Below are 26664 nucleotides of genomic sequence, written 5' to 3'. Positions count from 1 at the left end.
GAGCAGACTAAAGGCAACAAAGGACTCAGAGGAACTCACGGCAGCAAACGTAGCATTTGAGAGTGTGACTGGCAGTGAATGTCGTACTTAGTGGGAAGAAAATCCTCCAGACCATGTGATGAAGGAATCGCTTAAAAAAGCATAGGTTGACCACATTGTGCAAATGCCCATATTTAACATTAAAGAGTTCGAGCCAGTCCTATGGACCATGGTATCCGGTTATAACCCTCACGAACGAGCTTCGGTCATCAAGTTCCAAGGGTACACAGTGCGGGTTTCATTCAAACCTGAGGATTTCAAGCGCATATTTGGCATACCAGATAAAGGAGCATTTGCTGCCAAACCAACCAAGAAACTCACCAGAGAAAAGAAAAAATGGTTAATGGACCTGGTGTGCAGAGATGACCTCACAGAAGAATAGTGGAAGAGCATCTGGGTCGATAGTAGAGGAATGAAGTGTAGCTTTATCACACCAGGAGAATGGAGGATGTTGATGGACCTGGTTAAAAGTCGCTTGACAGGGGCCAGCTGGGCCTCAGACATCGCCATATGGATGATTGGGTTAATGAACGGGATCAGATGCGGGAAAGTGTACAACTAGGGGCAACTCCTAGCAGAATGCATTCACGACTTCCTGAGATTAGAACACAAAGCATTCTACATGTGCCATCATGCCATCAGCTTGTTCCTAGATGTCGTACGCCTGTAGGTACTGGCAGAGGATTGGGGGACATTTGAACCTCACAGATGGGTCAAACCAAATAGACCCATCATGTACTACTACATTCACCTAGATATCCTTGGCGACACAGCGCAACCCACATGGAAGAGGAGGAAGCTAGACACGTCTATGGAAATTGAAGAGGTTAGCAGTGCCGAGGATTCCGAGGAAGTGGAAGAAACAGAAGAACAGGAAAGTGGGGATGAAGGGTTCCATCTGTCAGAACACACCACCATAGAGGAGGAAGAGAAAACAGAGTCATGCCAGCAGAAAGAAAATGAAGAAGACGAGCAACAGGGGGGATTGTGGGCACAATGGAAGAGTACGAGGGTAAATTTTACACCCTCAAAATTAGCCTCGGCACACCTGGTACCTCAGGAGGCGCTTGCAGTTGCCAGCCCAGTGGGAGATGTACGACCAGTGGGGGTACTATTCCAGAAGATTAGAGAAGGGGAGTCACTGACACAATGACGAGTATCATTGCCACAGATCATTTTGGCTGTACTGGCAGCAAAAACTGGTATGGCGGCAACAGAAACTGGTACGACATTAGTAGAAACTGGTACGGCGGTAGCAGGAACTAGTACGATGGTAATAGAAACTGGTATGATGGTAGCAGAGACCGATACGGTATCAACTAACCTAGAGGCAGCCTTGGATACTATGACTGATGAGGATATAGATGCTTCACTGGATGGATGGCTAGGACAGCTCGCGCTTGCCCCATATCTTCCCCCCTCCCCCGCACCACATAACATGGCCATCGGGTCAGGTATGACTTCATATAGAGAGGTCACTGTCCCAAATGAGGAGAGACCCACTGATCAAGAGCAACAAGGAAGGGATGAGCAGAGCAGTGGCCTAGAGGGGACTCTCATTGGACTCCATATCACACTACCTGATCCGAATGACCCAGCAGGCTCACTCAGATGATTCCTGGCGGAGCTACAAGGACTCTCGAATGTTGCATGCAGCATGGCTCAACTTACTGGATAGATGGAGGCCGGTAATTCAGTCGACGCTACACAGCTGTGTCATTTTATGGCCCAGGGGTGCAAAGATGAGTTCACGCAGCACCTTGAGCAGCAGGGATGGCCGGATGATAGTACACCTGAGATGATTCAGAACTGGACCCACAGGCACTTGATAGGAGGCTCAGGCACCTTAGGCACCACCTTCTGTAGTATAGAGGGAACTTTTTGAGAGGTGTACTTACAGATGCGGCAACATCAAGTGGAGAAAGAGGCCCAACAGATGTACATAGTAACCCTGGAAAAAGAGAGCAGGAAGCAGATGGAGTTGGCCATAGTAGAGAAGAGCTTGAGGAAGGAGATGGAAATGAAGATGACTACATGTGAGGCCCATTGCAGCATGTAGGAGAAGGATGCACAGGCATTGGCAGCCCAGGTGGCGGCACTCACTTCATAGCTGGAGCAAAAAGATAAAAAGCTAATGGAAGTGGCTCACATGGTAAAGAAAGCGTGGGAACGACAGTTAATGGCAGAAAAGAACATGAAATTTTAGGCCGAATAGAAACCTCCCCCTATGGCCACTACAAGGACACCTCCTCCCTCTTCTCGGTCTTAGCTATGTTTTATATAATTCAGTTTCTCTTGTCTGAGTCATCTAGAAGACAACTACATTTTTGGGGGGGCTAATGTTAGGGGTAAAAACGTATGTTAGTACGAATAATAATTATAAGTGTGCTATGTGTGTTTATGTTTTGTTGTTGCTGAGAGGTTCCCATTGGGTAGTTGGGAATTGGTGATGGTTGGGAACTTGGCCAACCATCGAGTCTATATATTGTTTGGTTGGAACCTCGGTAGGGGAAATTTATGTATGGACAATTCTGGACATTGGAATAAAGATATAACTTTCTAGTCTAATCATTATCATTTGTCATTTATGTTATGATGTACAATTTTTTTGTTCCATGAATACTTGGTACATGCAGGAAGTACTGTGTTATCCAATTATTCACCAACTATACATTTAGGACTAAACACACCCCCTTATCACAAAATTCCTTGATGATTCCATTATGTCTATCACCACATCTTCAAAATGATAGTTTTATTTTGATGGCTCTTGCACACAAAATGGATCAGGGGCAGGTATCTTGCTTGTAACACCTCAAGGGGACTACATCCCGAAGTCATACAAGATAGCCTTTGTATGTACCAACAACATAGCAGAGTATGAAGCATTAATCATTGGGCTTCATCTGGCTATCCAATGGAAGATAACAAAATTATAGGTCTATGGTAATTCTCAACTTGTCATAAAATAGGTAAATGATGAATATCTGATAAAGGATGACAATTTACTCCCTTATCATAGCATTGTTGAGGATCCGAAGAAGCACTTCACTCTCATTCAGTTTGATCAAATCCCTAGGAAAAATAACAGAGTTGTTGATGTTATGGTTACAATTGATTCCCTCCTCTAGATGTCAGCAAATACTCAGAAGTGTGAGTTCTTGGTGGATAAACTACTAATTCCGACATATGGTGTCCCTGAATCTAAAATGGAGTGCATCCTCGTTGGTTCTGACTATCCTTGATATCCAGAAACATTCGCCTACCTATGAGACAATATAATCCCCACACACCTAACTAAAACCCAACAACAAACCTTCATCCACTGATCCACTTGATACACTATCCTTGGTGACACCCTCTTTCGAAGGCATTTTGATGGATCCCTCCTAAGTGTTTAGACAAAGAGGAGGCTAAATGGGCACTAGGTGAAGTGCACAAAAGTATTTATGGAGCACACTCAAGTGGCCTCATGTTGGCTAGGAATATTTTATACACAAGATACTATTGGCCTACAATGGAAGAAGATGCATATCTATTATCCTCCCTTAATTCTCAATTGTTAAGTTGAAAAATTCTTGGCAGCGTTCTTTAGAGTGGAGCCTTGTGTAAATTTTAGTTATATGTCGGGTCATAAATTCTTTGAACTTGAACCTTTCTGTTGAACTCATCCATGCAACAAAGTTTAGGTTCAAGTGGCCTTGTCACTCCGTGGTCATGTCTTTAGTAAAGTTTTGTTGGGTGGGTCTTTAAACTTGAACCTTTGAATCATCTTTGAAGAAAGTTCAAGGTTCAATATGTGTGAGAGTAGAATTTGATCCGTAGTCTTGTCTTTAACAAGGTTCATTGTATATTCCTATGTTGGTTTGTCGGTAGTCAATTTTGGTTTTGTTGAAGTTGAACCCTCGAACCACCGTTGAAGAAGTTCATGGTTTGAGGTTCAACATCGGATGAATGCAACTTCAAGCAGAAAAGAAAAGCATCATGTTGGCGGGTGTTTTGAAAAAAAAAAGAATATTCCAAATTTAAAGTGAACCTAATATAATAAGATATGAGGTGTACTATATTGCATGGTCATCATGGAGAGGAAGGAATATGCCCAATAATTAATGAGATGTCAGGAAAGGGTCTTTTTAGAGTAAGAAGGCACAAATAAGCAGTCAATTAATCTTGAATGAATCGTGTGAGCAATTATCTCGCCCTTACTTGAGTTTTTTTTTTAAATCATTTCTCATAGTTGCCCATTTCACAATTAAGCAAGTGTTGGATGCTACACATGGTGACTTGACCTCTATTTTTGCAGTCTAGAATCCTCTTTCAAGGTAAGTTTTGTTCTTTTTCCCTCATCTTCATCATTCCATGTATTCTGGAGCTCTGCTAATTTTTTTCTTGCAAAGTTTTTTTTACCTCTGAGTCCTGTGTAGAAACCCAAGATGAGATCGACATTGCCCAAAATTGACCAAAACTCGGGGCTAGTTTGTTCACACCTAGATTTGGGTGATACTTTCCTCCCATAAGTATATTTAGAGGAATTTTGTGAGAGAGTGCGAGATTCTACAAATTCCGTTCTCATACAAAAATTAATTGATAGTGGGTTAATAGAAGCGACAACTTTTCCACCAATCGTCCCCTGTTCAAAATTAGTCCAAGTATGTATGAACCACTATGACCCTGTTCAGAGGAGCGTCAAAATCGCAAATGGTGAAGTTATGTTGAAATTGAAATAGGAAACCATTGCTGCAGTCATGAAGATTCTTGAGAAAGAATGGTATGAAGACTGGACAGTGTTTAAGTCACAGGGGCTCTTCTTCGAAAAGAAGACAATGTATCGAAGTGTTATTGCCCGGAACTGGTTAATGAAGTTTTAGAGGGGTGGCTCCTATTTACCTAGACTATTAACCAGGGAACATTTGATTAGAGAGGTATGAGATATTTTCATCTTGCCTCATAGGATTAGAGGGAATTAGATGGCCTTCTTTTGGGAAGACTGGGTGTACTTCTTTGTTCAAGTTATTTTAGATGATGGGAGATACATAGATTGGGTGGAGTTAATTTCTGAAAGGATGCATGAGGGTTTAAGTTGTTTTGGTAACAAAAATTTCTATATTTCATCTTACCTCATATACTATTTAGCTTGCACTCGCCAATGGGTTGGCTTATATCATGAATATTGGCGAAATGACATGAGGATATATGAATATCACCCGCATTTGCAATAGAACAGAGACACTAAGAATTATCAAAAGCTCCATGATGTTTTCCTTGGGAGACTGGTGTTTCAATTGAAAAGGGATATCCGTAAAAGATTGAGTGAGGAATACATGCAGTTTGTAAGCACATATGGGAACTTCTATATTTAGTTCTCTAGATTCACTTATTTGAGGGTTGGCGGTTTTGAAGGTGAACCATATAAGTTGCCAAGATATGTCTTTGATATGCAAGTTTTAATTGAAGTGTGCAAGAAACCTGCTCATATAGACAATAAATACAGGGCGAAGCACCAAACAAGAGTTTCTTTCCCCATTGAGTTGACTTATTACACCTATAATAATGTCTCGGATGCCCTGAATTTAGAATTGGAGTTCAAGAAGATCAACTTTCAGTTGTATACTCCCAAAATTGATTTTGATGTTAAGGGGTTTATAGCGGCTCACCTTACACTCAGGAAGGATTTTCAACATATACAAAACTTAGAAGACTTTTGGGCAGATTGCATGGATGAATATGAGGTTTGAAGAAGAGCTCACTTAAGACTCTTAGTACAATAGATTAGAAATTTTGACCTAAATATGAATACTGCAAATATTGTTGATGATGAAAGTGATTTTCTTGATTCCTAGTTTGTTGATGATAGGAAGAAGGGGGTAATTTCAGAAATAGATTGGGGAAAGAATGAAGAGGAGTATATTCAAACTAGGATGTTCTCGATTATCCGAAGAATAAAAAAGTGGATTAGAGAGTGGAGACTGAGCAAAAGTTCAATAAAAAGTTTAACCTCTCCCACTAAATCCCTGGTTTCTAATCCCCTTGTTCCATCTTGTGTAGGTCCTTCCAGGAAAAAGGAGAGGGGTGAACAGGTAATAGAAAGGGTACAGAGAAAACAAGATTTAACAACAGGTAGAATCACTCATTCTAGAACTAAGAGCAGAAGAAAATCTTCCCCTGCGATACAGTAATTGATCTTGAGACCACACCCGAGATGGATATTTATTTTTCAAATCCAAATGTGGGAGGACAAGATTTATATGATGAGGGTGGCAGTCAATAGGTAGGAAAATCCCTGAATGTGGTCACTGGCATAGTAGTGAGGGATCATAAGGAGGCAAAGACTGGTTCAGACAAATCTCTCACAACCCCAGGGCCAACATGGTTGGAGAACACATTAGCTAGTAAGAAAAGGAACATTGTTCTAGTATCTATCCCAGTCGATGATATGGTCAGTAAATGTCTAGGAAAGGTTTCCAAAGCCAAAAGGTTACAGATTGTATCAAAAATTAATTTTGATGAAGATACAGGTAATTGGAGTACGGAGATTGCCCGCCCAAAAATTGATGAAACTATGGCTGATCCGATATTTCATGATGGAAAAAGTGAACTTAGGGGCAGGAACTCGCACAGAAGATGCATTACATTTGGAAGTTTGAACCAAGAAGATGCTGAAAAGATCTTGGAAGGATGAAAAAGATAAGTCTGAAATGAAAGAGATAATGAGGAGCATGGTAGAATATATTGAGGCCATCAATAATCCTAATCTGCAGCCCATTTCTCAGACTCCTACATATTTTGACCCTAAGTCCCCTATCAATCAAAAAATAACTAAGCAAACTAAAAAATGAAGATTAATGACAGACGTTGTTGTGGATTGGCTGGATGAAATGTAGAAAGAAGGAGGGAAATATTTTATGGATCTGAGTAAGGTTCACGATGATGCAAACACGATAACAAAGGAATTGGAGAATGAAATTGTAAAATGGAAGAATGAAGAAGCTGAGTGGTTGAAAAGGGTAGCTCAAATGAGAGAAGTACAAAAATATCATGTAATGAAGTTATTGTCAGAGAAGCCAGTTCCTACCTTAGATGAAAATATCGTGTACATATGCCAACAAAATATAGAATGGAGAAATTTGTTGGTGAGATAGGTGTATGAAGAATCTGCCAAATTAGTGAATGAACTTGCAGAATTGGTATCTTTCATGCACAATGAGCTTTGTTGCATTGGTTTGAAGTGTTTAAAATAGGATGGAAAAACTCTAGAAATGATTGAGGTCATAACAAGGTCGTTAGAAGAGAAAATCAACCACATCAAAGAAGCCAAGGGCTTGGTTTCAAATGACTTGAGCCTCATGTCTAAAACCGAATCCCTTCTTTTCTTGTGCATTCAGAACCTAAATGAGCATTCAGATAAAGTAGCACAAATACGCCGCGAGAAGTATGGAAGCAAAGAATGACACACATGGGGATACTGCATAGCGCAATCATTTCACACTTTGTCATTGCTTACATGGATTGGAAGAAGAAAGAAGCTATCAAAACTGCTTAGGAATGTTCTATGTTGTGATGTCTCTTTTCAATTGTTAGTTGTGAATGGTTTTTGTGGTTATGTTTTGATATGGTTAATTTGCTTAACTGGTAAAACCACTCATATATGTTAAGATGACTGGAAGTGATATGAAATGTGCTTTACTATTGTTAGTAAAGTGGTTTGATCTTTTGGTTAAATGGTTTGAGAGTTTCAGATCTGTTACAGTATTATTTTGGTATGCTAGTCAACCGATAAACTTAACAGTGTTGTTGCAGTTTGTAGTTTAGTGTTTGAACCAATTAGTTCAGAGATTGATTTATGAGTTGGGTTTTGAGTTTGGTGAAAGTTTAGTTTGTTTTCTATCTACTGATTCATCCCTCCCTCTTAGTAGTTGTCTGGATCCTTATTGATTCATCATATCATCAATTGGTATCAGAGCATTTCAGGTCCTCTAGTGTCTAAGCCTAACAGCTTGAGGTAAAGATCTAGAAGAACATGATGAAGAAAGAAGGTCCAAAGTTCAATAGGGAAAACTATAGAATATGGAGTGATAGGATGAAGATCTATATCAAAAGCTTAGGAAGTCAATATTGGGAACATGTTGTTACCAAATATACCTTGCCTAGTGGGATTTTGTCTGATGATCAAAAGAAGGAGAAACAAGAGAATAATCAAGCATTGGAGGCCATTATTAGTTCCTTGCTTGATTCAGAGTGTGTTGATATTGATGTTTTGGATACTTATTATGATGTGTGGAATAAACTTGAGGATATCTATAGCGGTGATGAGCATGTGAAGATTGCCAAAGAGGAGAGTCTAAGAGGTAAATTTGATGACATGTGGATGGCTGAAGGTGAGAATATTCAATAGTATGGTGAAAGGATCAAGGAGATAGTCAGTGAGATCAAAAATGTTGGTGGTAAAGTGGAGGATACCACAATAGTTAGTAAGGCATTGAGAACCCTTCTACCAGTCTACGCTATCCAAGTTTCAGCCATTTAGGAACTCAAGTCTATTGATAAAACTAAGGTAACTCTTGATTCCATCATTAGTAAACTAACTGCATTTGAATTAAATAGTTTTGATGGAAGTGTTTAGAAATTAGAATCTGCATTTAGAGCTTCAATTTCTAATCCACTGGTAAGGAAAAGCAGAGATGTTAGTCACAATCACAAGTCCAGATCTAGCAGAGAAGTTGATGATGAAGATAGTCTGATTGAGCTTGAAGCATTGTTGGCAAAGTAGTTACCCAGAGGTACTAGTAAGTACAGAGGTAAATTACCTTTGAAGTGTTTTGCATGTAACCGGATTGGACATATTGCAGCTAACTGTCTAAATGTAGACAATGAGCATAAACGTGAGAAGTATAAGAAGTGCAAAGGAAAAGGAAAAAAAGATTGCATCATTGTTGTTCATGGAGGAATCAGAGATGAGGAATCTGAGGGAGATGCAAATGAAGACATTGTCTTTGTTGCCATTAAAGAGGAGACATCAGATCAAAAGGCATTAGTCTCTCACATGGATAGTTCTGATGATTGGATTATAGACAATGGTTGTTTACACCACATGACCGATGACTGGAGTAAGTTTCTTAATTTGAAGGAATTTTATGGAGGTGTTGTGAGATTTGGAAATGACTCACCCTCCATCGTAAAAGGAAAGGGAACCATTTCTCTTAATAGAAAGAGCAGTGCATATGATGTCTATTGGGTTGAAGGATTGAAACACAATCTTTTGAGTGTTTCTCAACTCAATGATAAATGTTATCCACTGGAATTCAAGAATGGAATGTGCAAAATCTATGGAAGCAAAAGTAAACTGATTGCAACTAACAAATAGACAAAAGGTAACTTGTTTCACCTAAATCCTAAAGTCAACAATTGTTTAATTGCTAAAGTAGATGATAGTTGGCTTTGGCATCCGATACTTTGTCATGTAAACTTTGATAACATTGTCAAAGTTAGTAAGTCCAAGTCGGTAAGAGGTTTGCCTCAGTTGGACAAACCGGTGAATGCTCTGTGTAACGAATGTCAGTTAGGGAAGATGACATCCTCAAAGTTTAAGAGCAAATCTTTCTCAACATAACATTTTCTAGATTTGGTTCATACAGACCTCTGATCTTTACTAATGATTGCTCAAGAATGATGTGGGTCACATTCTTGAAGAACAAAATATAATCCTTTAGAATGTTTAAGGCATTTAGGGCCTTAGTTGAAAAGGAAAGTGGAAAGAAGATAAAGTTCTTAAGAACTGATCAAGGTGGTGAATTTACTTCAGAGAAATTCACTACATATTGTGAAGACAATGGAATTAAGAGGCATCTTTTTGCACCTAGGACACCATAGCAGAATGGTATTGTAGAGAGGAACAACCGGTTAGTTGTTGAAGCTACTAGAAATAGGCTAATACAAGGAGGTGTAGCTAAGACTTTCTGGAGAGAAGTTATACACTGAACCAGCTATTGGTTAAAAGAGGTAAGGATAAAACTCCTTATGAATGCTGGTATGGTAAATCACTTAATGTCAGTTACTTTAAGATTTTTGGGAGTAAATATTTTATCAAGAGAGGTGACTATGTTGGTAAGTTTGATGCTAAGAGTGATGAAGGCATATTTCTTGGTTACTCCACCAAGAGAAAAGCCTACAAATGTTACAACAATCGGACAAAGAAAATCATTGAAAGTGCTAATGTCCTAGTGGATGAGTGTCCTAAAGATACATGAGAAACCAGCGAGGAGAAGAAGGAGGATGAACCTTACATTATGATTTTGGAGCTAGAACCGGTGCAGCCAGAAGTTGGTGAAATGAATGTTGTTGCACCAGTTCAACCGGAACATGTAGATTCTGTAGAAGATGAAGATAGTGAGGAAGAAGAACATTACGATAATGATCATGTTATTCCAAGGTATGTGAGACTCAATCATAATCCTGATCATATTATTGGAGATAAAGATGTTGGTGCGTTAACCAAAAGAAGAATAAGAGAGAATTATTGTATGATCTCCACTATTGAGCCTAGAACAATGAAGGAAGCCTTTGGAGATGATCACTGGATCAAGGCTATGGAAGAAGAACTTGACCATATTGAGAAGAACAATACATGGACCCTAGTACCCAGACCGGTGAAGAAAAATGTAATAGGTACTAAATAGGTATTCAGAAATAAATGGAATGAAGATGGAGCAGTAGTCAGAAACAAAGCCAGATTGGTATGCAAAGGTTATGCACAAGAAGAAGGAGAAGGCTATGGCGAGACATTTGCACTAGTTTCTAGATTGGAAGGTGTTAGGACTCTACTTGCATTTACATCATATAGAGGATTCAAAGTATATTAGATGGATGTGAAGTCAACATTTCTAAATGGAATACTGGAAGAGGAAGTCTACATTGAACAACCAGATGGTTATTCTTTGACTAATGCAAAGGATATGGTGTGCAAACTAAACAAGGCATTATATGGTTTGAATCAAGCACCAAGAGCATGGTATGAAAGACTAAATTCACACTTGGTGAAGATAGGTTTTCAAAGCACCAGTGAAGATAACAATATATATCTCAAGACTGAAGGAGATAAGATACTAGTTAGTGAAGTATGTGTGGATGATATCATTTTTGGAGGCAATGATGGCATGAGTGATGACTTTGTGAATGAGATGAAAAGTGAATTTGAGATGTCTCTTGTAGGAGAGATAAAATTCTTCATAGGTTTGCAAATTCAACAGATGAAGAGTGGTATTTTTATCACACAGTCAAAATATGTGAAAGAGGTATTGAAGACATTTGGAATGGGAAACTATAAACCAGTTGGGACACTAATGGTTATAGGCTATAAACTGTCTAAGGAGGATGATGTTGCATCTCTTGATGAAAAGGAGTACATGTCTATGATAGGGAAACTGCATTATGTTGTTAGGAGCAGACCAGATATTGCTCATGCAATTGGATTAGTTGCTAGATTTTAGAAGAACCCAAAGGAGACACACATGGTAGCGACTAAAAGGATATTCAGATATTTGAAAGGCACTATTGATTATGGATTATGGTATCCATATGTAGGTAACTTTGATTTGAAAGTCTATATAGATGTAAACTGGGCTGGAAATTTTGATGACAAGAAGAACACAACCGAACATGCATTCTTTCTTCGAGGAAGGCTTGTATCTTGGAGCAGCAAGAAGCAAAGTTGTATATTATAGTCAACTACTGAAGTTGTGCTAAAGCTGAATATGTTGTAGTGTATATGAATTGTACCCAAGAAATCTAGATGAAACACATTCTGGAAGGATTCAAGTTGAAGATCACAAAACTAGTAAGAATTTTATGTGATAACACTAGTGTAATAAATATTTCAAAGAACCCGGTGTTGCATGATAGAACCAAGCATATTGAGCTGAAATATCATTTCTTGAGAGAGAAAGTGTAGAGTAAAGATGTGTTACTGGAGCATGTATCTACTAAGGAACAACTAGCAGATATATTTACTAAACCTCCACCTAAGGCTACTTTTGAGGATCTTAGAGGTCAGCTAGGGGTTGTGCACCTACATGAGGTCAATTAAGCCAATGTGGAAGATATCAGTCCCAGAGCTTATTGAAGATCTTGAAGCAGGATTGGTGTAGAGTGGATCTATTCTATAGGGGGAGCAACAAGCTGCAGATCATTGTTGCAGAATAGTGAAGTATGACATTGTATGTTTTACTTTCACTTTGGCATTGTTGTCAAAGGGGGAGAAGAATTGTATGATTAATAGGGAGAATAATTGTAGCCAGTTACCAGTTGAGACATGGAGACTCAATTGAAGGAGAGTACATGGAAAAATGTAAACTAGGATTCCTATACCTGTGTATGTGCATTACTCTCAATCATCACAATCAAAGGGTATTGATATTTGTATTGCCATCAATTCCAAAGGGGGAGATTGTTGGCATTTTCATGAAGATTGCATTGATGAACCTAAGTGTTGTCATTGATGTCAATTGTAACCAAAAATGGATTTTTATTGCAACCGATAAGAGAAAGTGAAGGAAACTGATATTACTATTGAAGTAGTGAGATCAACTGGTAACCCTACCTATTGATATGCCAAACCCTAATCAATGGAGCTTGGTGAATCAGTTGTGTTGATCTATGATCAAATGGTGATCGAAGATGATTATGCCACATATGCATGATGCACGTGATGAGTTTTAAAGTGGTTTTGGTGTGTATAGGTAAGTATTTTATCTTCGGAATGAGCGAGTGCATTGCATGAAGTGGAAACTGCATGATGAGCTACATGATTCTATGTGTGGTGATCCAAGAGCGATCGAGGTTATCTTGAACAATGTGCAGTGATTGCTATGTAATCTAATACTCATGTTTGAACCGATTTGTTTGTAATCTCTATGAGATCTTAGGTTTTATGATGTGTTACCGACCTATTGTTTTGCTTATAAGGTCGATGAGTTGTTTTGTTGTAGGGTTGGCAATTTTGGTTAAGTATCAATGTGATTGATTTTCAAACCATAAGGAGTATCTGGAGTATGTTTGAAGGTAGATAGTAGCATGAAAAGGATTTGATCAAGCAGACTAGTGCTATTTACCAGATCAACAAAACCCTGTTGTTCTCTAACAATTACAATAGTTAAATCCCTTAATCGGGTACGCTTTAACAGGCTTAGTGTTTTCTAAATCCTCTAACCAGGTGATCCATTAGCTTGGATTTGAAATCCTCTATCAAGGTTACTCCTAACAGGGTATTTCCTTTAACAGGGTATTGTAGTCAATCCCTTAACTGGGTGGCCCTTAGTCGGATTTGTTCCTAACAGGACATTTTTGTAAAGCTTCTAACAAGGCTTGGCTCCTAACAGGGAAAACTTCAAAAGAGTTTAGAATACTTGTGGGTATTCATCCCCACCGTGGTTTTTCCCATTTGGTTTTCCATGTCAAAAATCATTGTGTCAAGTGGTGAATGGTTTTTGTGGTTATGTTTTGATATGGTTAATTTGTTTAACTGATAAAACCACTTAGATATGTTAAAATGATTGGAAGTGATATAAAATGTGCTTTTACTATTGTTAGTAAAGTGGTTTGATTTTTTGGTTAAATGGTTTGAGATTTTTAGATCTATTACACTATTATTTTGGTATGTTATTCAACTAGTAAAATTGACAGTGTTGTTGCAGTTTGTAGTTCATTGTTTGAACTAGTTAGTTCAGAGATTGATTTATGAGTTGGGTTTTGGGTTTGGTGAATTTTTAGTTTGTTTTATATCTATTGATTCACCCCCCATCTCAATAGTTGTCTGAATCCTTATTGATTCATCATATCATCGTATCATACGGGAAGCTGCACCCTTATGCAGAGGGTGAATTATTCATTAATTTACCCAACTGTTGGTTCAATTTGTCTTTCAACAAATAAGGGTAACATGAGTCAATCATCATAAAATTAAGTCAAGACAAATTTGTTGACCAACAATATCACTATATGAAGAAATGTATCCCCTGTCGAAAACATAATGACAAAATTCATGCACCTTCTCAAGATCTGTAGCCATTTATCACTACTTGGCCCTTATCTCAGTGGCAGATCAATCTCATAGGGAAGATCCACCCCGCTTCATCTAATGGACATAAATTCATAATAACTACCACTGAATACTTCACTAAGTGGGTGGAAGCCATACCCCTCACCTTCACAACTGGCAAATAGATTTCCAAGTTCATCCTGAATTATCTCATCTACCTCTATGGAATCCCCAAAGTTATCATCAGAAATAATGGTAGACCATTCAAAAAATAGGATGTCAAAGAATTATGCCAGAATTTTTCCATCCAACACCACTTTTCCACTCCATATTACCCGCAAGGTAACGATCAAGCTAAGGCTTTGAATAAAACCCTTATCAAAATCCTCAAGAAAACAGTCAATGAAGTTGGCCACGATTGGCATTTGCAACTTCATCCCTCCCTCTAGGCCTATCGCACCAACATTCTCACTCCCACGAGAGCCACTCCATACTCCCTAGTCTTCTGTTTTGAAGCCCTACTCCCCCTTGAGATTGAGATCCCATCACTCAGAGTATCCCTACAGAACATTCTCCCTAATGAAGAATATAGAGTTGTCAAACTGCAAGAGCTATAATTGCTAGACAAAAGGCGCCTTAAGGCCTTGAACCATCTATGAGTTTATCAAAACCATTTACAGTTAAGCTATAATAAAAATGTTTGAAACCATGAGTTTGATATTGGTGACCTTGTACTTATGGAAAATTAGAAGAACCTACATGATTGTGACAAGAAAGGAAAGTTTGAGCCTAATTGGCTTGGACCATATGTGATCACAACAAAATATGGATCGGGTGCCTACCAATTGGCTACTCCTAAAGGAGATCCCTTGGACAAACCTATGAGCATCATGCATTTGAAAATATTCCATGCCTAGTCTTCAGAGGTTACTAGTATTCAAAAATTAGAACAAGAACAAAAAAATCAAAAGATCATAAAAATACAAAAAAAAAGTAAAGAAAAATTAATTTGTCCATTAGTGAAAACCACTTTGTGGCACTATGGGAAAGTACCTTGGTGAAAACATGGTTTTAGGCATCAAGGTAGATAAGCTAGATCCATCATCTCACAAGACAAACTGACTTTCTAGGGCTGAGACTTAAAGAGTTTACATCTCCCACTCGCGGTTTTGTCATTTTTATAATGTTTGCAATAGAATTCCACTTCCTAGCCCCGTTCCCCCCCATCACTCATCCAACTTTCGTATTTCATTAGTGAAGTCAAGAATTAATTCATCGTAATCCTTGTTGGTAGGATGTTCCCATTGTGACCATCTATCCTAGCCTCCACATTTCATTAGTGATGTTAGTATTTATTCACCTCCAAGCCATCACCTGCTAGTCCACTTCTATCTGTACCTACCCACAAAGGAATTAATATGATTTCTGAATCATCAACACTTAATAAAATCCATTTCACCTCATCCTTCCTCTCCTCCTTGTGAGATGATGAATCTTTTGTTCGAACTGTGAATAAGGATTGTCCCATCACACTGAGATTCCTCCCAAAATCTGAGCTTATTCTTTACTTGTGTGTCATCTAAACACCCATCTGCATGAGCTTAACCAAGTCCAAGTAGTCAGTTTCACATCTGCATTTGCTTGCATATCCCATCCGCTCTATTACCTAATCAATCTTGTTAGTTATCTCTGCCCATCGATATGCATCCTTCCCATGTCCATCATTACCATCCTAGTCCTATTCCTACTCTTGGCAACAAATTTTAGTTGGCTATGTGCATGGCATTTGCACAGTTTGATCTATTTACGTTGATTTGGATCTTTTGTCCTACAACTACCCTATCTATGACTGTCAGGATCATTCTATATCTTGGTATATCTTGGGTTGGTGTATACTGGGGCATGTTTTTGTGGTATGGCATGTTTGAGGGTCTCTCTTGTACAAACTTGCAATCCTGTATCTACATCATCATGGTGTTTACACGACTACATGCAAGGGATACCTATTGTTTGAGAGTCTAGTCCACACCTCGAATTTTCACAAACATCCCAATTTCTATAATCAGTGGTAAAGATTATCCTTGGCAATATCAAAACTATGTTTTCTCTCCACATATACACAATAACAAATCACATCCATTTTATCCATTCCATTTTTGCATTTCATCCCATCATTTTTCATTTTGGGAGACCTCAATTTATTCACTCCTCCCCTTCTTCTGTCTAGTCCTATATCATTGTATTATGGTTGGCACATTACAAAACAAAACAAAAAAATTCCATTATCATTTTCATATAGTTGCATGCTCATTTAATATATAGATAATGAAATGTGTACCTAAATGAGCATTCATGTTATCATTATAAGGCTCATTTTTGTTATCACCATTACATTTTTCACTCCCATTATCATTCAATTACATTTTCATTTAATTCCATATTTCCTTAGTTGCAAATAGCCATTTTAATTTCATTTACATTATTATTACACCATCATTGCATTCACATTATCATTTAGTGGCATCCATGTAATTACATTCATTCACAATTTAATAGTTGCATTCATATTCATTTAGGGGAATTATCATTTCAATTCCACTTGTCATTACATTACATCTTTCATCATTTTAATTATACTTATTATCATTTTAAATCCATTTTGATTGCATTTTAGGTTCACTTTATCATTTTTAACTATACTCATTAATTGTGTTCATTTAATTGCCATTTTTGTTTCATATATAGAAGCACTCATTGGACATTGCATTTATTTAATTTTTAGAAGCATTTCATTACACATTGCATTCATCTATGATCATTACAATGCATCCATCAAATCATATTTATAAAGGATCAAATCATGAAAATATCATTATCACTATAGGAACATGCTGCATAAAAACATAAGTGGAAATAAAGGCAAATAATATAGGACATCTATGTGCATTGCATCCATATAGCATAATCATCACATCATCAACATACATCATAGGATAAGCACAATCAAATCATGATAAAGACACACCACATATCATATAGCCATACATCATAACATACATCCTGCATCCACAAACATGTTAGGAACATCATATAGAATAAATGTGCACACATATGCATCCATCCTGCATCACAAATAGGTCAGATCACATGCATAATCATAATCATAAAACTCATAATCATCATCCATATCATAAATAATAATAAAGTCCATGTACAATCCATAATAAATACACATCACCACCAAAACTACATCTCATCTCATATATATATCAAAAATAATAATGTGTCCAACAATAGTACAATGATACACCCCGAAGGGTCAAAATGTCACACATATACATATGGGACCTAGCTCGTACTCTCTCCATCTCCTGCCCCTCTTGTGGCTCCTATTGGTGGTGGTCGAGGTGTCATCGTGCCTACTGATCCTCCTAAATGAATTCTCTGTGTCTGATGCAACTGTGTGCTCTTGGCATAGGGCATTGCTATCTGCTCTTCTAGGATGACCTAGTGGTATAGGTCCCTATAGTATTGGATCTCTCGACCCATCCTCTCCAAATGATACCTGACACCTATGATCTATGACAAAATATGGATCAATCCTCCAGGAATCAATAGCTGTCATTCCATATCTCTCTCCCCCTCAGTCTAGTGGGGCTCTGAGGGACTCGAACTCATCATCCATGCCCTACATATCATCTCACTGCTACCTTATGGCTCCCCCGCTCTTGGCCTCTTCTAACATCTTCTCCACCTCATCGGCCTATCTCCTTAGGTCCTCCCTCCTAGTGATGGCAGTCTGTAGGTCCTGTCTCAGTGAGTCCCTCTCCCTCCTCAATCAATCCACCTCCTCCTGTAGGATGTTTGTCTGATCCATCTCCTGCTCCACCCTTTATCGCTCTGTGGCCAACTAGTCCTCTAAACTCTGAGCTCTAGTCCTCTTTGTATCCTGGGACAAAATGATCTGATCATAATCTACCTATGGTGCCTATCCCCCTATGGTACCCTCTCATCCCTCCTATCTTCCCTCTCTAGCCAGTATGTCTATCAAATCAACCCCCTCTCTGGTACCTTGATCTTAAGGTGGTGCCCCTATCTGCCAAGTTGATGCCTGTACCTATAAAGGAACCTCTACATGAGGTATCGACTGTCCCCTCCCCCTCCTCCTCGGCACCTGTCACCAACCCCAAGCTCCTCCTACTACCCCATCCTCATCCCCTACCTCCTCTTGCAACCTCCCCCTCTTTAGGACCATCTTTGTCTCTACTAAATATCTCATCAACTAAGGATGCTATCTCATCCTCCTCTAGCACACCTGGAATGCTGATTTGCATCGGCTTGTGGGACTCCCACTAGCATGTGTATGCCCCGGTGCACCCAAGATCCTCTCCTGCATGCATCCTCTCATCCCATGGCATTGTATGTGTCACTGACTAGATGAGCCTAATCTTGAATGAACCCACCGCTTATACCCATGTCATTGTCTCTCTAGTGATCCACAGATGGGTGCATTCATGTCCCATAATATCTTGCACTAGGACAAATTGTATCATCATGCGATGGGGTAGGTACTGATTGATCACATGAACAATACGTTCGAACAACTAATTTACTCACTTTCAACCCATGCAAGCTACCAATCCCCTCTCCATCTCTCACTATCCATGAACGACCTCCATGAGAAGAACATCAACTCATAAAAAACTCTCCTCCAAAACCACACTACTCTAACCCGCATGTAGTGTAATAGGCCTTTGTAATGGTCTACATATAGGAATCTCCATCATCGATCCTGGACTCCAAGTGGTTGTGTCACCATGATGTTCTCCCAGGCCCAGATGTGAAGTAGGATGACACCTACCCTGAGGTTCCTGTAACCTTGATATGCACACATGTGCATGTCATGATATAGTTGGTCGAGCATAGCGCCCCCCCATGCATACTCTACACAATCCTCTAACATATAATACACACAGTGGCTCCATCCAATAGAAAATCCATGAATGCTCAAGTCGGGTATCATCCGCCCACTAATCAATCCGCAAATAAACAACACCAACTGAGGAATCTGCCCAATCTACATAGCATCTCATAACCGCATCCTAGTACAATCCATCAGTAAATCATCACAATCACAAATACTACGAAGGTAGTGATCTCCATGGTCCAAGCGGTATTCTAGGACAACTCCTCTAATAGGTACCTTCAGGATTCACCAGACATCGAGGAGTGTGATGCTAGCCTCACATGTAGGCAAGTGAAGTGCAGGTATCTCTATCTCAACACTCTACAAGCATTGTCATCATCACGGTATGTGTGTGGATCCACGACCATCTCCCCACAAACCCTAATCCCACCACACTCAGTGTCTCTCTCTCATCCCTTGTCAGTCGTCTATACAACATCATCGTCAGTGGCTAGTGCTCCCGAGAAGTAATCGAATCAAGGTTCTCTTGAATCTGGCAGAATCACCTCAATAACCTTCTTATTCTATCCTATTCTACGTCTAGGGAATCTACGTGATCCCCCAATCCCTTTTTCCCTTTTTCCTCTCTTTTTTCTCTTTTTGCCTTTTAGGTGGAGATGACATTTCTCCCTAGAGAAGATGCCGAAATCGTGGCACATACATCGATCCATAGAGCGGAAACGTTGATCCATAGTTTTCCTTTTCTTTTCCTCTATCCCTGCAGATTGATGTCTATGTAAATGATATTTGTCTGTGTGGGTGAGGATCAACCTCTTTTAGACAATATGGCAACCGCGTAGACATTGAATGTCTGCGAAGGTGTCGATCCCTCACATAGACACCAAAATGATGATTAGCATTTGTGTCCCAACCATTTTTTCCCCCCATTAATAACCTTAATTAATGCCCCACCGAATGAATAAGTGGGTTTGGGGTACATATCAGTGGATCGTACTCAGCCAATCGCTGGAATTGAAAAACCCTCTCTGTGTGGTGTTCATGATGCGGAATGTCAACCATCTCTCTCCTGAGTGCTCTAAGCTCCTTCAATCCCCAAGGTGTATGTGTGACAAAAAATGCCTTATGATAAATCTCTTAAATCCCACACCTTGTCCTCTCAATCCCTTCCATCTTTTTCCTTCAATCCTCACCCTTCATTTCAAATCAATCTTAACCCTCCATTTTCATCCTCTCAAATCTATAAATTGGGCTCTCCTCCCCTCATTCCACCATCCATCTCATGTGAAATCTTATGCTGATAGAAGAGGGCTTGAATCATCTCCATTACACTCTCATTATAGGCAAATTTAGCTTCCATCCTTAGTCATTTGCAATCACTCATCCATCTATCCATTTTATCACCACCATTGTTGTTGTGTATGGAGAGCAATCCACAAATCTATCAAAAGCCAATCCAAACAAGTTGAGGAGGGGTGTATCCTTGGCTTCATCAAAGGCTCTATCAGAAGAACAAGTGGGCTCATTGTAAGGTATAAGGTTAATTAGTATTTTATTTGCATAATTTGTGTTTGATTTGGATTTATCTAACCTTCTCACCATTGCAAAGTTTCCCCTTGGTTCACCATTTATTTGACAAAAGTATCCATTCAAGCGCATCACTTTAGATTATATTTATTTTTATGTTCTTTCTTCCCCTTTTCCCTCTCTATGAATGAAAAGCTAGTTTCTAAAATCCTGGAGCTTACTCAGTGAAAATGTGTAGGTTTCCCATCACTGAACTTCCCATAAGGTTGTATTTCTAGAAGCAATTTTAAAGATCAATAGTTCTTTTTCTAGCATGCCCAGTGGGACCGAAATTATCTCAACTTAAGTGGGTGTATGAGCCATAGACCTATTACCAAATCCCAAACTTCTCTAAATCCGAGCTTGGTAGTTCCACCTCTGGTAATAGTCTAAGCTAGGAGTTCAGGAAGAGGTTCACAAGCCCAAGATCAAACCCAAATCTAAGCTCCTATGCAAATGGATGTGGTTCCTCCTTGAAATGTTGTTGCATGGAATAGTGGAAGTCCCCTTATTCCACCTATTCCTTCTAATCAGTGGGATGTTATTCCAACCTCTCCATTAAAATCTTTACCAAAGTGTTTTGGAGAATATTCTAAGACTCCCAAGGAACATTTACATGATGTACTTGATGTATGTATCATGCACAATATCACATAGAAGAATGTGGCATTGAGGTATCTTGCAGCTTCTTTCAAAGGAAAAGCTCAGGATTGGTATCGATCTCTCTAACCAAATTCAATAGCTGACTGGGATCAGCTAGGAGATTTATAGTTTGCATGTTTCACAAAAAAGGGAGATAGACCCTCATTTTTATAGTAGATGATAACTACCAAACGGGCTCCCAAGAGGCTGTGATGGATTTCAATACTAGGTTCTAAAAGACTTGGTGAAGAATACCTTTGGAAGCCCTCCCCCCTACAGATATGGCCTTTGTCTTCTACCTTAAAGCGTTCAAATCTGATACATCTGTCATGATTCAGTCCTTAGGTGGAAATATCCACCCTGATTCTTACGAGCTTGCAGTTTGAACGAAGAATAATCTTATCAATGCAAGAAAGAATCCTTTAAGGCCGCCTATGCCATTTTTTCCTGAGTTGTCAAGGAAAATTATTAAGCAAAATTCCCCAAGTATATTTGCACCATAATCCATGTATGTTTACCTGAATGCCCAACAAACTAGCACATCTGCTTCTTCGTCCTTTCTTGTTGAAGTAAGCGACATGAAAAAATTGTGAAGGACCTTTTCTAATGAAATAATCAACCTCAAAAATCAAGAAGCGACTCCAGCTAGGACCACTTTTTAGAATTATCAAGGATGAAGACCCTCATACCAACAAAATCAATTCCAAGGTGGCATGAAGATAACCCAGACGCAACCTAACAACCAAATTGTACTTGTGTTGACCCCTTTGCAAGTTATACCGCCTAACCAAAACAAGGAGCTAGTAGTGGGTCAAAACAACCTAGAAGATGATATTAACTCATGGTGTTTTCCCTACAATGATGCCCACATTCCATAAAATTGCCCACGGGGAAACTTACAACATAAAGTTATAGAATAGAGAAATCAAGGAGTGAGCCCTAACGTTGAAGTATTATACACCTATTCAAGGATGCAAGACGTTGTTCTTACTGCCCAAATGTAGACTATGTCCTTGGAGAAAGAGGCAAAGATAGCCCTGAAAGATGCCCTTTTTTCATGGATGAAGGGTGAAGAGACAGTGTTTATAACTGATGCTTCGACATTGTCCTCAAAAGTGCCCCAAGTATAGTCCAACTATAATCTTCACTCTAAGCATCAATTTACAGATTCTGTTGCACAATAGACAAAAGTGAGTCTGGATAAGCAATAAGAGTAGCTCGTCAGAGTTCCTATCGTTACAAAACCTAAGGAATTCATGTCATACAAGTCTAATGACTCAAAAAAATTTATTCCTATGGCTCTTGATGTGGTGGAACAACTAAAGAAAGCCTCGACAAACGTGTCCTTATGGGACATCCTTACCATTCCAGAGTAGAAGACTCTCTAGAAAGAAGCATTTAGTGAAATAGATAAGCCTTCTATGAAATCTACTGCAAGTTCACAAAATTTGAAGGGCAAGGATCTTGAACTTGGGAAATAGTCACAACCATCCATGGTACTCACTTATAATGAAGGAGAAGTTCCTAACAATGGAAGGTAGGTAAACCAAAACCAACTCCTTTCTATTTGACTCTTATTGTAGTCACATAAATCTATCCACGCAATTAAATAAATATTTACTATTAATTTGATTATTTAACCATCAATAATCAGTTAATTAAATTAATATTTAATTAATTCATCCTCAACCTCTTCTTCTCTTAACTAAATAAATTATTCAACTTATTTAAATTAATTCATTTAACCACGCTCTAACAATAAATTAAATGAATAAAACATATTTGTTTAATTTAACCCCTTTCCTCCTTTAAATAAATAAATAAATATTTATTTAAATCCCTAAACTACCCCCCCCCCCTCCACTTGCATTCTCCTACAAATGCAAGTTGCACCTATTTGGTTGAAATAAATGAATTCTATTTTAATTAAAATCATATTTTCTCTCACCAACCCACTAGACTCTTCTAACCCGTTCTAGATTCTTCTAATCTATTCTAAATTCTAAATTAGCTAATCCCATTCCCTAATTATTGTCACATTCCTAAGAAACTTGGAGTCACTTCTCAAAGCCTCAAAGTCTTTGAAAAGCCTTAAAGGCTTTATGTTTCCAACAAGTTAACCCCCAAAGTCTTCATAACCATTAATGGCTCTTACATAACCATTTATGGCTCTTACATAACCATTAATGGTTAAACTCAACTCACCCACATGGTTAGAGACTTTCCCTCTAACTCAACCCTCATTTGACTCATGGGTCTCTTCAAGTATTTATTGCTTTAACCATGGTTATCCTCACTAACTCTTGCACAAGAGTTTATCCATTGGATAAAGGCATTATGCATTGGATAAAGGTATTATGCATTGGATAAAGGCTTTATTCATTGAACTCAAGTCTAACCTTACCTCCCAACCTAACCTTCATGTCATCTCAAGAATTTAATGCTTCTTCCTTCACCTCTCAAGCCATCTCATGTTGACATTTGTCATCCTGGGATTGGGTTGAAATCCCTCACATGGATCATAAACCCATTAATCCTGGCCCTTGTTGAGATTACTCAATCTCAACCATCCATTGCCCCATTTTCCCTATAAATAGAGTCCATTCCTTCTTAATCCAAGTCCAAAAATATTGTATGCTTCTAACCTATAGTAAAATTGAGAGAACATTTAGGAGAAAAATCATATCTAGTTTGTTATTTTGGCTAAAATCAATATAGATTAATTAGGTATTTCCTCATATCTAGTTTGTTTGCATTTTCATAGTCTTTTGTCTTCATTATTCACAAATCTTGAATCTCCATAAGACATCCATAGTAGTGCAAAAAGCTAAGGGCTACACTCATGTGGAACTTGGAAAGGAGAGGAACAAGGGAGGAGCAGCTATGAGCATTTTGGAGAGCATTTGGGAGGGTTTAGTGTCTTTCCTCCATTTTTGTGTGTTTTCTATAATTTTTTTGATATCTCTCTTGATATGCATGCTTAGGATTGTAGTTTCATTTCTATTTTATTTATGATTGATACTACTAACACTAATGTTTGACTTGTCTTTTGTTCCTAACATCCTTTTTGTAGTGCATCATTTTGTGATCCCGACATGAATCGAACACGCAACCTTCTGATTTAAACAAACTAACTTTTTTAAAAAAATTGCCACATACAGGTTGCACTTTAGCACTATTGAACATGTTTTAGCACCTTTGATAGCTGAGGATTCAGCGCTTTTGTTAGAGTTTAGGTGCTTCTGTTAGAGAAGTAGTGCCTCTGTCTGAGTTGTAGCACTATTGCTGGTTAAATAGCGCGACTATAAGTCTTTTAGAGTGGTTGTGCTCTCTGTCTGACAGAGATTTCATTTTGTTTGACAATTTTAATTAGCGCTTTTCTCCATCCTATAGCATTGTTGTTGTTCTTTTAGTGCCTTTGTTAGTATTTCAGCGTGTCTGTATTAAAGTAGCACTTTTGTGTTTACACAAAGTAGCACTTTTGTAACAGAGTTGAAAAAAAAATTGTGTAACCGAAAAAATCAAAATTTAAGGCTTGTAGAAGCCCACCAAAAACATTCTTTTTCACTACTATTTTATTTTTTGTCCAGGTTTTTCCTAACTTCTTGTTTTGCAGGATTCAAGGAGTTAAGGATTAGAAATTTTATTTCTTTTTCTTTCTAAGCTTTAATTTTAAAGTTGGATTAAAAAGAATTCACTTTCCCTTTTGGACTAAAATAAACAAAATTTTCAATTTGGGCTTAAAAGGAATTTCACTTTGCAAAATTAAAAAGAACCACAAATCAAACAAACAAAATTTTCTTTCTTTTGCAAAATAGGAACAAATTTTTCATTTTGGTGCTTAAAACAAACAAACAAACTTTCATTTTCTTGCAAGGTTAAAAATTCACAATCAACTTTTTATTTTGCAAGTTAAAAAGAACAAACAACTTGTCCATTTTGTTTCCAAAAATCGCTTTTTCTTTGAGCAGCGTGCTTTCAATTTTGTTGACCAGGATTTTTCAATTTCCTAGTTAGAAAACAAATTGCCTTGTGAAGTTAAAAAGAACACCATGGTTGTTGGAGAAAAATCTCCAAATAGCATATAGATCACATTACAATAAACCAGTTAAAAAGAACAAGTGTTTGGCACACTTGTGCAAAAATCTGTAGAGTGGTCCCATTTCTAACACACATTATCCTCTCCCTTGGCTCTTGTAGTCTTAGGTGCAAGAGAAAAGTGTTAGTAACGCTCAAAAAATTTAGGTTTTTAAGAGAGGCCTGCCAAGAGACACATCACTCTTGGGAACAACCTTGCGTGGTAAATCCTTCGAGCCGCTATAGAAATCAGGTGAGAGCGAAAGTTGTAGCCTTGGGTGTAGCTATTCCTACAATGTAACTTGCCGAAAGGACATATGGGCTCCACCACAAGTTATAAGGCTCTTAAGTGAGTCACTGCAGAATGAACTTACGTCCAAAGACATCGAACATTACTAAACACCTTTTATTATAGAAGCCTACCCATTCTATTGATTGAGGATATTTGTGAAAAGTTCAGTGCAAGAGCATAGATGGTTTTTCTCCAAAGATACTCACCATACATATTTCCTTGAGTAGAAATAGGGCTTTTTGAAAGGCTACTTGTAGCTTGATAAAAGTGGTGACTCCCCCATCACAGGGAGCATCTATCTATTATGCTCGTGTAAGACTTAGTATATCACATCCTTACCTGCCACAACGTGATTCATAAGGTATGTAGTACCAAAGTCAAAGAAATATCAAGATGTGGGCTAAAAATATCACAACTGGCCATTTGACCTTAAGGATAAAGTGTGTTTGAATTGTCTTCATCTTGTGTCAGACCAGTAACAATTTGAGTCGACTTCAGGCTTTTGGGAAACATAAAATACATTTGTAAAAAGGGTCAAGAAAGTTCATGATTGGGTTGATTTAAACCCACACCTATTTTTGCCTTTTGTTGAAAAAGGGCAAGGTTATTGTGTTTGTGTGTTTGTTGTGTTTTCTTGTCAAAGAAATTCAAAACAATTTTAAAAAAAGTATTCATCCAACAAATCCACCTCATAACATTGAAAAACAACACAAACATCAACAAGTGAAACAAAGTATCAATTTGTATGAACATCACTCACATTTTGAGAAAAAAAGAGTCTTCATCAAAAGACTACATTGAAAAGAGACAATTGAGTTCAAAAGCTCTTATCAAAGGAAAGAGGTTTTTCTATATCAATAGACAATTTTTTCTCTCACATAGAGCCTTCTTGGGCCATATGCACTTGTATCTTCAAGGCAAATCCAATGAATTTGACAAAGAGCCTTTGAAAAATAGAGCCTTTACTCAGTATAGAGCCTTGGATTATCACAAAAACAACAGGGGCAAGATCAACCCCACTTTCTTTTCAAAAATCTGTATCACCTACAACATAGCTTGAGGGGAACCACCAACCCCTGAGAGAGAGGAAGAAGT

The sequence above is a fragment of the Cryptomeria japonica genome, chromosome 5, assembly GCF_030272615.1.
Source record: "Cryptomeria japonica chromosome 5, Sugi_1.0, whole genome shotgun sequence".
Classification (NCBI taxonomy): Eukaryota; Viridiplantae; Streptophyta; class Pinopsida; order Cupressales; family Cupressaceae; genus Cryptomeria; species Cryptomeria japonica.
The sequence above is the reverse complement of the archived record's forward strand: the minus strand, read 5'-3'. Positions refer to the sequence as shown.